We start from the raw sequence: 16,318 nt of genomic DNA on the forward strand, positions 1-16,318 counted from the left end.
CAGGAAAGGCCAGCTATTTCAAAATCATTGTCATCACTATTGCTACCTGTGATGGTGTAAAATACGTCCACACTTGTTCTTCACATTGTCTTTAAAAGGTAGGATCTAATTTCCTTCTTGTTGTGTGTAGGCTGAACTCAGTGATTTCTAATGGATAGAATTAGGTAGGAGCGATGGTTTGTAGCTTCCACACCACACAATTCCACAAAAAGGCATATGGCTCCCTCTTTGCCCTCTCTCTTGCATCACTCACTCAGGGAGGAGCCATTTACATGCCATCATTCAGACAATCGGTATGAAAAGGCCTGCATAATAAGGAATTAAGCCTTCCTACCAATAACCAGCAAGAACAAGAGGTCTCTTACCAAAACTCATCTAAGTGAGGTATCTTACATGCAGATTCCCTAGCCTCAGCAACTCCAATAGATATCTTGATGGCTATCTCCTTATGGTTTCTGAGTTATTAGAACCACCTAGCTAAGACTGCACTGATTTCCTGACCCACAGAAATTGTGAAATAGTTAGTGTCTCTTGTTTTAAGCCACTACATTTTTGGGATTATTTGTTATGCAGCAATGGACAACTAATACACCTCTATGGTGACCAAGTACCACAGTATATTGATCGCTGAAATGTCTCATCCTTCCTTCCATCCCATGTCAGCATCCACAGAAATTTAAGTAATCTGGATATTATTCTGTGAACTCATCACACATGTGAGCAACATAATCCCAGAATCTCATTCTGGAACCCGGTTTCCTAGGTCCTCTCTTGGCATCTAATTTTGCATCATATTTGGGAAAGAAAGAAATAAGAAAGAAAGAAAGAAAGAAAGAAAGAAAGAAAGAAAGAAAGAAGAAAAAAGAAGAGAAAAGAAAAAATAAATGGCTAACTTGGGGAGGGGCAATTAACTAAACAAGAGATTATTTGCAGAGTTGTAAAAGGATTAAAGGAATGGAGGAGAAATAGTGAATTATTTAGGGACTACCAGCAATAGGAAACCATTATTTCTGAAGAACCCAAAGAAAATTATAGCCATGATTCAAAACGATCTGTGGCCACAAGGAGGGAATAAGTGGGAAGAATGAATACTCTTACATCTTTCTCTTTCCACCTTCTCAAATTCTTCTCCTACTTGCCATTGGCCAAACACAACTTGGAGCCAGATGGTAAAGGGTCTCAGTGGTATAAACAAGATGACGCCATCTCAGGCCATAGAGCAGGCAAGAAGACTGAACAATGGATCTGGAGGCACAAATGTAAAATAACAAGCACACAGTTTAGGCTACTAACCAAACTTCCATAGGCAGTGAATGCTTATAAACCGTGCTATAACAGAGATTGCCATTTTCTTATTTGATGTAAGACAGTCAATGTTCTCATTTCTCAATGATGACAACAAACTGAAAACAAAACAAAAGAAAACAAAAAAGCCACTTGACCTCCCTCATCGAGCTTTTCAGATGGAAGTTATAGCTCTAAATTTCAGATGGGGCAAAGGGATAACAGAAAGCAGGGTATTTATTGTTGCTGGTCAATTTGTGCTCTTAATTCCCCACTGAGTGCAGAGGAAAAATGGCAAGCTTTAAAACAATAAGAAAATTAATATCCAGAAAAAGATATTCCTCAGAATTGTATTATTATTTATGAGTTCTTCCTAACAGTTAGGAACATTACCTAAGCCATCCAGATACCCAGAGTTAAACCCTTGAAATCGATCATTTCTCAATTTTATTGGAAGTGGGGGAATTACACTTCATTTCTCATAAGACATTTTTGTTCTCTTCTGTGGTACCCTGAAGATTTGCATCCTCTGTAAAAGATGGGGAAGTGTCTAAATTATGTCTTCTGCAGAACCAGCAACAGGTGTGTCCGGACCTTTGTTCTCTTTCCTCCAGCCACCCAGAGCCCTACCCCATGTATCAACCATTATGGAATCACCCCAAGAGAGACATGAGGCTCACTCTGAACATCAAAAAGCCCTTTTGATCTGGAAAATGCTTTTGTAGCATGATGCGCAACATGTTTAATCGCCTGAAGGAAGGAGAGGAAAGCAATGACTAAGCAGAATGACTTAAAATGCTCATATTCTAGTTAAAGGAATGTTAGATTGCAATTTCTTCTTTTCCTGTGCTAAAACCAGATGGCAAGCTGAAGCGTTCAGAATATCTAAAATCTACAGAAAACCGAGGAATCATCGTATAAATTTTGGCTGACGACAGAAGCGTTTAATAGGAGGGCTGGCCCCAGGCAAAATCAAGACGGCCAATTTTGGTTTTGGTTTCTTTACTGTTTTCAGAATCCCATCCTTTTCAGCACTGACCCTCCAGAAATTCATACCTTTTTCACTCACACAAATATCTGGATCTCTCTGTTGCCTTTGGATCGTCACAAGATTCTCAACCTTAAACCCATTCGAAATTCCAACCTTGAGACCTGTTTCCTGTGGGGAATTGTTTTTGCTGCAGCCCCTGACACAAGAAGAAAGGCAGACAATAAACAACGAAAAAACAATGGGATAAGAAAAGTAAAAGCTATGTAGGCAGAACATTAAGTATACAGAAGAGGAGGAAACAGGAAACACAAAATAAGTGATACATGAATAGGGTTTGAAAATTAAAAAAAAAAAATAGCCATATCTGCACTATTTTTTTTTTGAGTAACCAGTTACCTCTGAATTCATTTAATATACATGAACATTTGTTTCTCACAGCACCGCTGTGTGGTTGGTGTCAATGTATTTATTTTATAGATGAAGAAATAGAGGTTCAAAGAAGTCCCACTAAGCATCCTGCTGAAGGTGGAAAAACTCTGGTTTAGAGTTGAGGAGCCATGCTGAGGGGGGATGGGTTTTAAAGAAACACACAGAAGGAAGGGAGTGTGATGACAGAGGGGGTCCTGGAAAGAGAACTCTGTATGCTCCCTGGACCGTCAACTGAGTTATGAAGAAAGAGAAGTAAATCTGGGCTCAGAGCTCTGCTGAATTTTCAGCAAGTCTAAGTTGCCCTTGAGGACCATGACTGCTGGGATGTATGATCTTGTAAGGCATGGAGACAGGGGATGCGCTTTTCCTTGGCAATCCTGGAACCGTACCTTGGGGGTCCTCCTGGAGTTCTCATTCGAAGAAAGACATGTATCGAGCTCTCCATGTATTTCGGGCACTGGCCCAGGTACTGAACAGAAAGGTGACGCCACGATGGAGAACAAAGATGTTGCCCCAGTTTGTGCAGAATTCGACGCGTTCGTTAGACCCCCATCTCCTCCCCTCTCTGATGCACAGACCTTCAGGCTTCAACCGGCCACAGGAGTGACCTTAATGACAAGAATCAAAGCTCAGGTGAGGACTACAGTGGCCTCACCACTTAAAGGGTATTCAAGGCAGCGGAGGCCAGCCCGTGCCCTTAGCTCAGTGGCTGATGCACTTCCCTGGTTATTGCTCAGGATATTGGTTTCCTGGGACTGTTGTAATAAAGTGCCACCAAATAGGTGACCGAAAAACAACAGAAATCTATTGTCTCACAGTTTTGGAGGTTAGAAGTCCAAATCGAGGTGTGGCAGGGCCGAGCTCTCTCTCCAAATGCTCTAGGGGAGCCTCCTTCCTTGCCTCTTCCGGTTTCTCCTGGGTCCTGGCAATTCCAGGCGTTTCTTGACTTGTGGGTGGACCACTCCAGTGTCTGACTCTGTGGTCACACAGCCTTGTCTCCGTGGGCCCCCTGTCTTCCCAGGGCCATCTTCTTACGAGAGCACCAATCATGTCTGATGAGGGGCCTGCCCCAATCCTAATCGAATATAAGGGGCCACACTCTTTCAATGTGGCCTCATCTTGGCTAACTATACCTACGTCATCTCTATTTCTAAATAAGATCCCAGTGTGAGTCTTGGGGTCTAGGATTTCAACATACCAGCATTCACGGGTTACTTGATAAATGTGTGTTAACTGACTAAATGTGATGAGCTATTATCATCAGTATCCTTGAGAAGAGAAAGTGTTCTTTTTTTTTTTACCTTAATACTTTTCTAGTTGAAATTCAAATATCCCTATTTCATATTTGGTATAGTAATTACAACGATTAATATTGTTTTAAGACACAGAGAGATTACTATAAATAATTAGGCACAAATAATTTGGAAGCATTTTCTTCTGCCACTTTGAATGAGTTGTACATTGTCTTTCTTGGCTTGCAAAATCTATTATTAAATGTAAATGAAATCTGTATTACAACACCAAATACGAGAAGTTAAATAGCAGGGGAAGGATGTAGAAAAAAATTCTCTGTACTAAGTATCTACATAGACTGATACAAAAATGATGATTTGCACATTTGCCTTTATTCTTTTTATAGATATGTGTACTCTACTTCTCTTTTATATGAAGTTACAGTCAGGAAGCAAACACAAAGTAAACAAATTTGGATGAAATTTGGCTTTCAATTGCCTTCTGGAGTATTATTTCTCTTTGTTCTATCCCTTTGGTCAAATGCAATGTATAGATTATATTGGTTGGTAAAATCAATAATCCTATGTCGGGGGTATAAAGGGCAATATGTTGATGCTGAATATAGGGCTTTTTACTAACATGTTAAATCAAACATAAAAGTTTAATGAGAGTAAGAGATAAAAGGTAACATTTTCAATCTCAGAAACTGTGTATCCCTTTCAGAATTCCAATTAAAATTAATTCAGGGGCACCTGGGTGGCTCAGTAGGTTAAGCATCTGACCTCAGCCTGGGTCATGATCTCGAGGTCCATGAGTTCGAGCCCCACGTCGGGCTCTGTGCTGATAGGCCTGGAGCCTGTTTCAGATTCTGTGTCTCCCTCTCCATCCCTGTGGCCCCTCCCCCACTCATACTCAATCTCTCTCTCTCTCTCTCTATCTCAAAAATAAGTAAACATTTAAAAATTTTTAAAAATTAATTTAGCAGTCCAATAAAGGGGAAAAGTTATAAAACTACAGCTGGGAATATATATGAGAATTTTTCAAAATAAATGATGATGCTCACACAGCTTTGTGGCACTGAAAAGAGAATAACAAGTGAACAAGTGAACAAGTGAACAAGAGAATAACAAATGTGTACTATGTGAAGGGGCTTCTTGAACTGACAGCATTGGTGTGCTGCACATTTTCGATCAACTCAAACTGCTCTACTCTTACACCTTCCGTTAATTAAAATAGGAAAAACGTTAAAAGTTCTAAGAGTCCAGATCGTGTTTAACATGTTATGATCCTTAGCGAAACTCTGAAACCAATACAATCAGTGTAATAAGGTAAGTGATCTAAAACTGTGGCCAAAGCAAATAAAGGTTAAAATGTCACCTCCGGGGTCAATCCTCTAAAAAACGCACAGCGGTGGAAAGACCTGGAGATTGGATTGTTTGAGAAATTGCTGATAGAAGCGTTGCTGCCAATATAATAATTGCAGGAAAGGACCGATTTTGCTTATAGGAGCTATTGCTTCATTACTGAATGGACAGTGATGTGATTATCAAATTGAATCGGTGTCAGTTACAGTGATATTTTCAAATTTACCGACTTTTTCCAACCTGGCGTGCTTTTGTCTACGGCCCCATCCGAGCCTATCTAAACAATTTTGAAAGTCATCTACTTCATGTTCGTGTTTATAAAACGCTTTTAGTTTGGTAACATCTTCGTGAACCTAGCAGGGCTGAGGAATGGGATGTCCAGCTAATGGATTCTTTCCTTCCGAATACGACATCACCTTCTGTATCACATGGTCAGAGTCTCACTGGTAGGTCTCTCAGTTACTTACTGGTAAGATAATTAGCAGCTTCACCATAGCAAATTTCTGATCTAGAAGCCAATTATTAACAAAATATTAAAATTTGAAGAGGCTTATCAAGTGACAAGGGTAACTTTTTTAAAAAATAAACATATAGGAAAAGCCTATGAAGCACTTATAACCTAATTCAGTACTCTGCTCTGGACAGTCTGTGTTGCAAAAAGAATACTGATTTCTCGATGTCATTTTTTTTTTCTAGTTCTTCAACTGCAGGCTTCACGTGTTGCATTAGGTGCTGACTGTATAGTCATAATCTGCTGGGAAGTATCTGAGGTTCATGGTAGAATTGTACCTAGAATCAGACATCATCCTGTATCTGATTTAAGTGAAAATAACCCTTGCTAGGATTCATGCATTCTGGATTTGTGTGAATAAATAATATTTCTTTCCAGTGAGCCCCTTCTTATTTATCAGGTAGCAGGCTAGGCTGAAAAGGTGCCAGGGCTCCAGGACTCCAGCTGACACATCAATCTCTTTATTCACACGTGGAGAGGAAATCAAGTAGACTGCTTTCAACAGTCAATGTCAGAACTTGATCTGTTCTGCCTCCAGCTGAACTCTCAATATCAGATAAGTCATATCACTGAATGTTTATATTAGAAGAGGTTATCTGAACAAATAAATAAGTGCTAGAACTAGTAAAGATGTACATATTGTATCTGGAAGGGGAAAATGCAGGGCTCATTTTTATTTCAAACAGAGAATATTTTGATTCCTTGGGGTTGTTTGGGATTGAAAGCTTCCTGAAGAGAACTGCGTTCTAAATTCCTATGTTCGTGGTGGATTAAAAATGACAACAAATTCTTTTCATCTCCTCCTGCGAAGAAGTGAGGTCTGTCTCTTCCTCTATCCCTTAGATGGGGGCTGGCCCCGTGACATGCTTTGAGGAAGAGAATGTGGCACCGGTGACGTTGTGTGAGTTCAGGCATTGGCCTCAGCTCATGTTCTCACCCTCTTGTAACCCTGCCTGCCCCCCTGTGGCAAGTCTGGGCTGGTCTCAGTGAGGATGACGCACCAAGTGGAGAGAAAGACCTTCCAGGAGAGAGGTCCAGCAGCCCCGACCACCCCACATGTCAACGACGTTAGGCCCCCGTAACATCCTCTGAGACGAGCGTTATACCCTAACCGACTGCAAATGCATGCATGGGTCTGCTCAACGCCACAGGGAGCAGGAAACACACCCCGCTGACCCCAGACCACGTTTGTCCGCTCAGGGTCATGATTGACAAAATGATGGTGGTTTTAAGTCAGGTTTTGGAGTAGTCTGTCCCATCGATGTAGATAACTACTATGATATATTTCACAATATCAGTGCGAAAGTGTTTGTAAAATGTTTCAAACATCCAGAAGACTGTTTGTGATCTTAAATGAAACTTGACCAAACCAATTATTACACACACACACACACACACACAGCACCACCAGCAGCAGCAGCAGCAACAGCAATAACCTGGAATTTACCAGTGATTCATCCTCCTAATGAGTAAGCAGCATCCCTTAGTTCAGACTCGAAACTTAGGAACTCAGGTATCAGAACTGTATAGCTACAAGCAATAAGCTTAGAAAAAAAACCATCCAGGTTGTGGTAAAATTATCTTTAAAATGAATCAAATATTTTCAAAGCAGATATGTTAAAGGGAATAAGCTGGTGTAATGAAAAGTCTCAGGCTTTGAGGTTAGTCTAGCTTCAACTCCAGCATTACCATTTGCTGGCTCTGAGAGCTTGCTTCTTCTAGGTTTGCAACTTAATATCTCTGCCCCCTCGTCTGCAAAAATGAAGATAAATATACCTACTTCCAAGAGTTAAAATGAGATCTGACGATGCGGTCTATAGAATGTGCTGGCATTGTATCACCCCCACGGCAAACAGTAGTCGCCTTTCCTGGCCCAGCTGTTCATTGGCAGTGCTGAATACGGAATCCCTCTCTGTGCACTCCATTATAAGTACACCCTTCAAAGATGAAGTAAGAAGGTGAAAAATATGTAAAATTTATAAAATGAATATGTAACATAACATAAAAGTATATAAAATGTGCATACGTGAAAAACAAACGTATAAACATAAAAATCCATGGCGTAATATAGATTGCACGTTTGTAGCAGTGCCACAGGAAACATAAAAATGTTATAATAATAAAACTTTTTTAGGTTAACAATAGCTCAGGAGCGTCAGCTGGGATCGCTACAGTTTGATGTTCCCAGAACTGGCCAAGCCACCGTGGGAATTGGGCAACCTGATCTCATCTTCCCTTTGAGCAGCACAAGACGAAAGGGAGAGAGGTACAAAAGTCCCACAGAACAAGCAGAAGGTTCTAGACCACCTGATAGATCAACGCTGCTGATTTGTGTTCTTACAGTTACTTCCTGCCGCATCTCAAGGATTCCTTAGGTATCTCCTTATGAAAAATACACGAGCCCCTGTGTTGAAGATGAGCTCTTCAGAGCAAACACCAAGCCCTCAGGAAGCAGGTGCCCCTCAAGTCGGAATAATGCAAAGCTGCTTCCTTGACAGCCTGCTCTCTGTATGCCCAGACAGGGTGTCACCCAGTATGTCAAACATCTTGCACTCATTTTCAAATCTAGAAATTTTGCAGAGAAAAGCAAATGGGAAGGTCTGGCTTTGTTAGGTTGTCTTACATGGGACCAGAATTCTAGAGGCATGCCCAGCGTATGATTTCACACAAGAGCCAAAATTGTGGAGATTTTCCAGTTTTATTTTGCGATCGGTTTCTCGGCATTGTTAATAAACACCATTAATAATTTGCAAATAACTGCAGTCCAAAGTTTATTGAACACGCATTATTTATACAATAGAGTTTTATTTATGGAAATGATATATTTACAAATATTAAACAGTCTTTCATACCTCACCCTAAACTCTGCAAGTTATTCTTTGCTTTCAAAGCATTTTCATATCCAGCCTAGACATATAGTCAGATATTCATGCTAATTTATGCCTATTGTGGAAAGGCAAAAAAACCTAATTAGCATGAAAATTGCCATGCACGGAGATGGGAATATATTTTATACCAGGATTTAGATGTATCACCAGTTGATAAATGTGTTACCTATTTAAACATCCCATTTGAGTGCAGAGAGGCACGCGTCTGTATTGCACGATTTTAAAACAGCTTATCTACCCAAAAGATTGGTTTGTACTTTATAAATTATCCTTTACAAAGGAAGCATATCTCTTTCCCTGCTGTGTTATCAACATATACACACTAAATACCGTAAAGGCGGTCAGATGGTTATTTATTTCACCTTAACCATTAAGACACTCTTTCTTACTATTTTTTGTGTCTTTGTCACCAGAGGGAAACTTAAATATAACTTACTACGCTTTTCTTATGGGGATATTATATTCTAGGATCTGCTCATTGTTTGAGCAACTAGATGACAGCGATTGGAGCAGCCAGCAGTTGTGGGATTGTCTGTCCTGTTCTTTTGAAAATAGCTTTTGCCCACTTAATGTAAAGTATGTACAACATTTGAGACATACCTAAATTAAAAATTGGTTTGACTGATACAGTTTTCCTGTCTCCAAAGCATGGTGGTCTCCACAGTGTAGAGGTTATGTATAGGAGTTCAGGGAGAGCCCAGAGTGACCCACAGAGGGACAGGAGGGAAATGGGGAGCCTCTACTGGTATGGTGTCGTCTGAAAGAGGAGGCATACATTGGGCTTTGCTACTGCAGGATGCACAGGTGGGCACCAGTATATTCACCTGGTTGAAGCCCAGGCTGGGCTTCTACACTCAGGACGCAAGTTGTCTCAAGGGAAGAACGTGAGCACCCAGGATGGGTGACGGAGGGGGGCTGACCATTGGCTTTTCTTAAAGTTTACAGTTTTAGGTACAATCACTTAGGAAGGTTGAAGAGGTTGTGTGACCTGATTGTAACTGAACCGATCCCTACAAAGCAATGTTTAGTTATGGAAGATCCTTGAAAAGAAGCCATGGAAGAAAGGCTAAATGGGAAAGCCAGGGCAAAGCTGAGGCTTCACAGAAAAACACACAATTTTTGCACTCGTCTGGCATCCACTCCAAAAAGTTAGGCATTGGGCGACTGATTATTAGAGATGATATAGCATGAAAAAGGCAAAGCCTGATGCACCACGTTTCACGAGAACCTTCATCAGCTCCACGGCAAGATTAAACTAAGGGACAATCTATGACCTGATACAAACCCATCAAAAAATTATTATCCCTCTAGAAACATGGGTTTACATGCAAGATGATTAGCAGTGATAGAGCCCTGTGTGTATATTATGCCATGAGGTATCCTCACTTTATGATTGCATGAGCCACACAATCAGCGCATGGACCATAAAGACAAACCTCTACAATTGTTTCAGCAATGTTAACAAAATTGTGTGAACCTTAATGTGAAATGTTTGCAAGTGCTTTTTTTTAACATATTTTTATAGCCCTACATGCAAATCGTTGCTAAACATCAAAAGGAACAGATAATAATGCTTAGAGGCGCTGTCCTGTACCAATGACTGTCACATTTTTGTGTGACAAAGGCGAGTGCTGAAACTAAACGTTCCTGACCTACTCTTAGAAAATTCTAGTGCAAATCATCAGAAGATCCCACCCTGAGAAGATTTTTCCTTGAAAAAACTACTGCGTGGTCCCCGCACAGCATGTTTGTTTGTAAAACACTAGATGTGTTTCTATTGCCATTTTTTCTACCGGAAGTCCTAAAAGTGGAATAGAGTACATTTCAAGCAAGGTGAAGAAAGGTGTCCTGACTGGGGTCTAACCAGGGTGACTGTAATGTGAGAAACCACCCAAACAAGATTCATCATGAACACAAGCAGCTGACCTTTCCGGAGATTCCAACCGCTCTGTGGTCTATTTACAAATATTGGTTAAAGATATCCCATGGGTAGGTAAGGGGCCATTTTCAAATGATAGAGAGCCATCATATACATGAGCATATAAAACAATCCAAGATCATGTTCGGCTTTGGCTGCTTTCCATTGGAAGAGGTTTTGAAAATAATTGCTTCTTTTTCATGTGCATTAGAAAATACTTAAATCCCACGTATAGCTTTTAAAGACAAAACTGATTTGCAAAAATTTCATTGAGAGACATTACTGAGGGACCTAAGATTTCTAGCCCATTGGCCCCCTGCCTCAGCCAAAATGGAAATAGGTTTGGACTGTGATGTGAAACCATAGGTTTTCAAGTTGAAGTTGGAAAGTAACTTACAAATTAAAAATATATTTATGACCCGACTTCAGCTCAGGTCATGATCTTGCGGTTCGTGGGTTCGAGCCCCGCGTCGGGCTCTGTGTTGACAGCTCAGAGCCTGGAACCTGCTTCGGATTTTGTGTCTCCCTCTCTCTCTGCCCCTCCCCCGCTCATGCTCGCTCTCTCTCTCTCTCTCTCTTTCTGTCAAAAATAAATAAACATTAAAACATTTTTTAATTAAAATAAAAATATATTTATGGCCATCAGTCTAATTAGAAAAACTAAATTTAGGATCAGTTGCACAGACAATTTAAACAATACAGAATTATAAAAATGTGGCTATTACGATAGGTTAATGTCTGTACGTCTCATGAAGATTAATGTCTATGTCTCTCAGCTGCATTGTATAATTATTTTTCTGCATCTGGGCTTCTAAAAGGTTGCATGAGTTTGGCAAGCCACTGGGCCTTGGTTTGCTTATGTTTATGTGAGAATAACAATGGCACCCAAGCCACAAAATTTTTGTGAAGATAAAATGAGGTTATGTTTATAAAAATATTCTCAAATACACACATACATAAAGCCTTACAGAAATATTACATGCACATAAAATTTTACATATGCATAAAAGGATCAATTATTTGTGATATTTTTTGAAATAATTTTGGATACTAGAGGTCGATCATAGATCTATTCTCAAGCTCATTTGGCTTGAAGTCAGAAAGCTTGAGTATTATTCCCCAACATGCCTTGTGCTAATCACGGAACACTGCATAATGAATATTCTTACAGTTTTCATGTTTAACTATCTGTCTCCTAACTTACAAACATATAAATAAGTAGTAAGCCTTATAAATTCTTCATTTCTTGAGTTTCTCTAACACTGTACTATTTTTAAAACTATTCTTTGTATATTACCATGTTGCAATATTATTATTGCATTAAGAAGCTTTGCCCTGAAAACTTGCATGGATTGAAGATAATGAAAACACACGGTCTGACCGAAAACATTATTGTAACAGGTGATAACTATGTGCCAGGAAGACAAAGTTCTTCAATTTCTCAGTGCCCAGAACAATGAAGCTTTATTGTGTCGTGGCAAAAATTGCAAATTTTTCGACCGAACCAATTGTACATCCTCTAATACGCTAGCACAAATTTTATATCGAAATCACATCTACGTCTAAATCACCACAAGTCTTGTGTGCACGTTTCTGGGCTCACCTGTTCCCTGGCAGTAATTCCATACACGATCTTCCCAGGGTTACCGTGGCGTTCACAGTGTAAAGTCCAAGTGCTGATCTCCCTACAATAATTGTCGCACACAATAGGCACCCGGCCCAAATGGGGAGAAGGACCCTGTCGTCTTTACCAACTCTGTTGCCAAAGGGTTTTGTCACTGTTCACTGAAAAAGAAAAGAGAATCTCTGATACCAAGTCATTTGTCTGGAGTCTAAAAAGGAGGCTGCTACCAATGAGTATTAGAATTTAAACCACCTACTTGTCGCATTGATTTCTCTTCTTTTAAAAGAAAAAAAAATCGTGGTTGAATTCGTGCATTTTTAGACAGTTCAGTTTATTTGGCGAATAGCTAACTGATGCTTGCATGTCAGATCTGTGTGTCTTGTTTTTAGCAATGGAATTTGTCTGCTAAAATAGTTGTCTCTTGTTAAGCATATTTTATTTATGGTTAAGGAAAGCCTCTTGATGAGTCGTAGAGGTATCTTTCACAAATTGCATTAACATTAGTTCGAAAAGAGAACTGCTATTTCAGAGGCCAATATTCTGTGATGATGCTAAAAGTGGTTTGTATCATTCTGGGTCAAAAAAAAATGTGGTGAAACATCCTTATATCATAAATAACACCCATTACCATCAGCTCACTATACACAAGCCGGTGGAGACAGAAGTCAGGGTGTTGGTGCCACAAGGGGCCCCACAGGAATGAGAAGGAAATACATCTTTAATTAAAGTCGCATTACGGTTAGTAACTCCTCTGTGGACCAATAACTGGAGAATGAAGGGAATCACACACACACACACACACACACACACACATACGCACACACACAATTGAGTGGGACCTAATGACCCATCGAGTCAGCAGCTACGGTGCCCTCCCAGCGGACAACACCTCATCGCTTCGTCTCTGCGACCAGTGATTCTTTGTGTGCAAGACTCATGTGCATTGACTGTCAGACGCTTAGCAACACCTTCCAGTAATTAACAAAAAATACGTGTAAAACTCAAGTTGCTACTCTAAAGGAAACCATTGTTGTGGGCCCAAGAGTAGTTGACTATTCTCCTCTTCACTCCAATTACTCTGCGTCCGTTTCCCCCAGCCGGGAACACCACCGGTCTGGGTAGCTTAGGTTTCGCTAAATGAGTGGCCCAGCTCTTGCTCCGCCAGGAAAGCTGAACTGTGAGGCACGTCGGGTGCCCCTGCTGCGTCCCCACCGCCTAGGCCAGATGTTGAGCTGGGCTGCGGCAAGCGGGGGCTCCGGAGCGCCCTCCCCTATAAATCTCCCCAGGATGCTCTTTCTCTCTGCCCCTCCGTGTCCCCGCGACGCACGCCTACACGTATCGGCCCGAAACCGCGCTGCAAACCACCGCTGCCGCCTTTGTAGCAGGTGCACAGCATTGACCTCTCCGCTTCTAGTGTTCACATCTCCACTTGGGGCGATACCCAGACCTCACCCTGCCCCGCTGTCGTTTCTCGTCTTCCTTCGCCTGCACATCCCAAACTAGCTGTGCTGCTCCGACCGACCGTGAGGCATTTGGGAACTAAAACGTGTTCGTGGTTCTGTCTCCTGTTTCCTTAACAGTTTCTCTGCGCTTTTCTCTGCAGCCCCCGCTGCCTTCCCTCTTTATTACCACCTCAGTCGGGCACCTGCTGGGCACATCACAGCTTTCAATGCTGTCCCTGCCAGGGATGCGGGTCAGAAAGTCCCCAGGTAGGGCCACCTGGGGGGCTCAGTCCCTTGAGCTTGTGACTCTTGATTTCTGCTCAGGTCATGAGCTCACAGGTTGCTGAGTTGGAGCCCCACATGGGGCTCCGCGCTGACGGTGTGGAGCCTGCTTGGGATTCTCTCTCTCCCTCTCTCTCTCTGCCATGCCCCTGCTCACTGTCTCACTCTATCAATCAATCAACTTAAAAATAAAAGATAATAATAATAAAAGAAAGTTCCTGGGTATCATTCCAATACTTCAATGATTCATGCCACCACAAGGGTGCTTTTAAAGTTTTTTTCTCTGTGAGATGTATCCACAAGTAGACGAAAATTCCTCCAACTCTTCCTGAATAATCGTGCCCACTGAGTTCTTGTCGGTGTTTTGTTGTCTTAACCTCCGGGGGTTCAAGCATATGGGAGAAGCATGTGCGGTGTGCAGATATTATCACCACGCTTATTTATTACACGATGGAGGCAGGCATTTGCCCAGAGCCTGAGAAGCAGTTGCAAACAGGTGACAGGACCTCGGGTCCTGACACGCATCGGGTATCTTGATGCACAGTCGCCACCCCGACCGCTCCCAGGATATGCTCTGTTTGTGTTCACAAAAGACACATGTTACTCCGTCACTTCCTGAATGATACATACAAGTTGTGGTTCTTTCCCTGAAACGACCTTCTTGGCGACTTGATTCAAGTCACCGCTGAACCTCAGCACACTCTTCGGTACAAGAAGCAAGTGAGTCCTAGGTTGGCTCAAGGGTCCTTTCTGTAAACAGGGTATCACCGTATAGGTGGTTGTTGCTTTGGGTTTGGCTGGGCCCCCACAGTGCAGATGGTCAGGGGCCAGGGCGTGAACGGCCAAGGCGCAAGAGTGAAGCCGGTGGGTTGTAGGGAAGAAACGCCAGGTGGTAGGCAGCTCCGACTGACCGTGGAAAGGGGCACGTGCAAAAGTCAAGGTGAAATTCACTCAGGGCGTTCTTGCCACACGTACCTCTCAAATTCTCTTTTTAAAACTCGTATTCTCTTGTGGAAAGACCATGACATGAGATTTGCCCTCTTACTAAATGTTTCCGTGTGCAACACGGTATTGTTGACCGTTGACCGTGGACACGGCGTTGCCCTGCACAACTCCCGAGCTTTCTCCTCTTGTGTGTCGGAAACTCTACACTCGTTGATTAGTATTTCTTTACCAAAGGAAGAGGATGGCGTTTTTTAGTCAACGTCTTTGTGTTAGAGCTGAAGAAAATGAGACTGAAAAAGGAGAAGTAATTTGCCAAAACCATTTAGTGGCAGAAATGTTACTAATACACCAGTACAAATCCCCACCCTTGTTCAATACCCTCCCCAAGACACAGTATGAGGTGATCTGGGCCCACATGTAACAGAAGAACTTTCTCGTAAGTGGGGGAAGTTATGTTTTATTCCAAATGACTTAATCAGCTCTGGTGGGTGTGCCTTCCAAGTTCTGTTAGAAAATTGTTATTATTTAGGAAAAAACATGTGTGATGTTTTAATGCTAACAACAAACCCAATGTAAATCATATGGTACTTTTGTAAACCTCTGTTTTGATGTAGGGGAAAGAAACACAGTTTCCCTCCTTTGCATACGTTTTGTGCATATATATATAAATAAGATACGTATATGTTCAAAATGGCGTTTGATATTTTCTTTAGATGGATCCATGGAAAAAATCAGTATAATGTCTGGTAATCAAATAACATAAAAAAAGGAACGTTGTGACTTTCTTTTTATTTAGCCTTATATAACTTCCAGTTTCAGAGCTGATCACTGTTTTTAAAAAATCTCATTTTAAACCAGAGAAAACACTTCCTTTTTTTTTTTTTCAGCATAACGTATCAATCTGTTTCCGCCACAAGGTGTTGCAAAATAGCTGACTATATGAGCAAACATCGAAACCCGGTAACATCACCCCAGTTCCTGTAGAAATGCAGCAACCAGATTGATTACTCTTATTTCTACCACCCTCTGCTAACTCTGACACTTAGCGCTCAACCCAGGGGCACCGGGAAAGAGCAGATTTATGGCCAGGTCGTCTCCTTTCCCACAAGAGTCTTCCTTTTAACTAGGCCACAAGGTGTCACCTCTGGATGCAGATAGAGGGTCCTCCTTTTCAACAGAATTCTGTTGATCTTCTGAGCAAGTGAGCAGGGAACAACACTGAATGCGCCTAAATATTTAGATTTAAGATTTAGAAAAAGGTGTCATCAGAAATACGGTGTGCAAGAGAGATGTGACACGAGTTTTGAAAAACAAACACCGAATAAGCCCTCATGCATGAAGAATTATGTAAATACAACAACTTCAAATACACTCAGCTTCATTTAAACTGTCGTTGAAACGGCTGGT

The sequence above is a fragment of the Felis catus genome, chromosome D3 (assembly GCF_018350175.1).
Source record: "Felis catus isolate Fca126 chromosome D3, F.catus_Fca126_mat1.0, whole genome shotgun sequence".
In the NCBI taxonomy this organism is placed as follows: Eukaryota; Metazoa; Chordata; class Mammalia; order Carnivora; family Felidae; genus Felis; species Felis catus.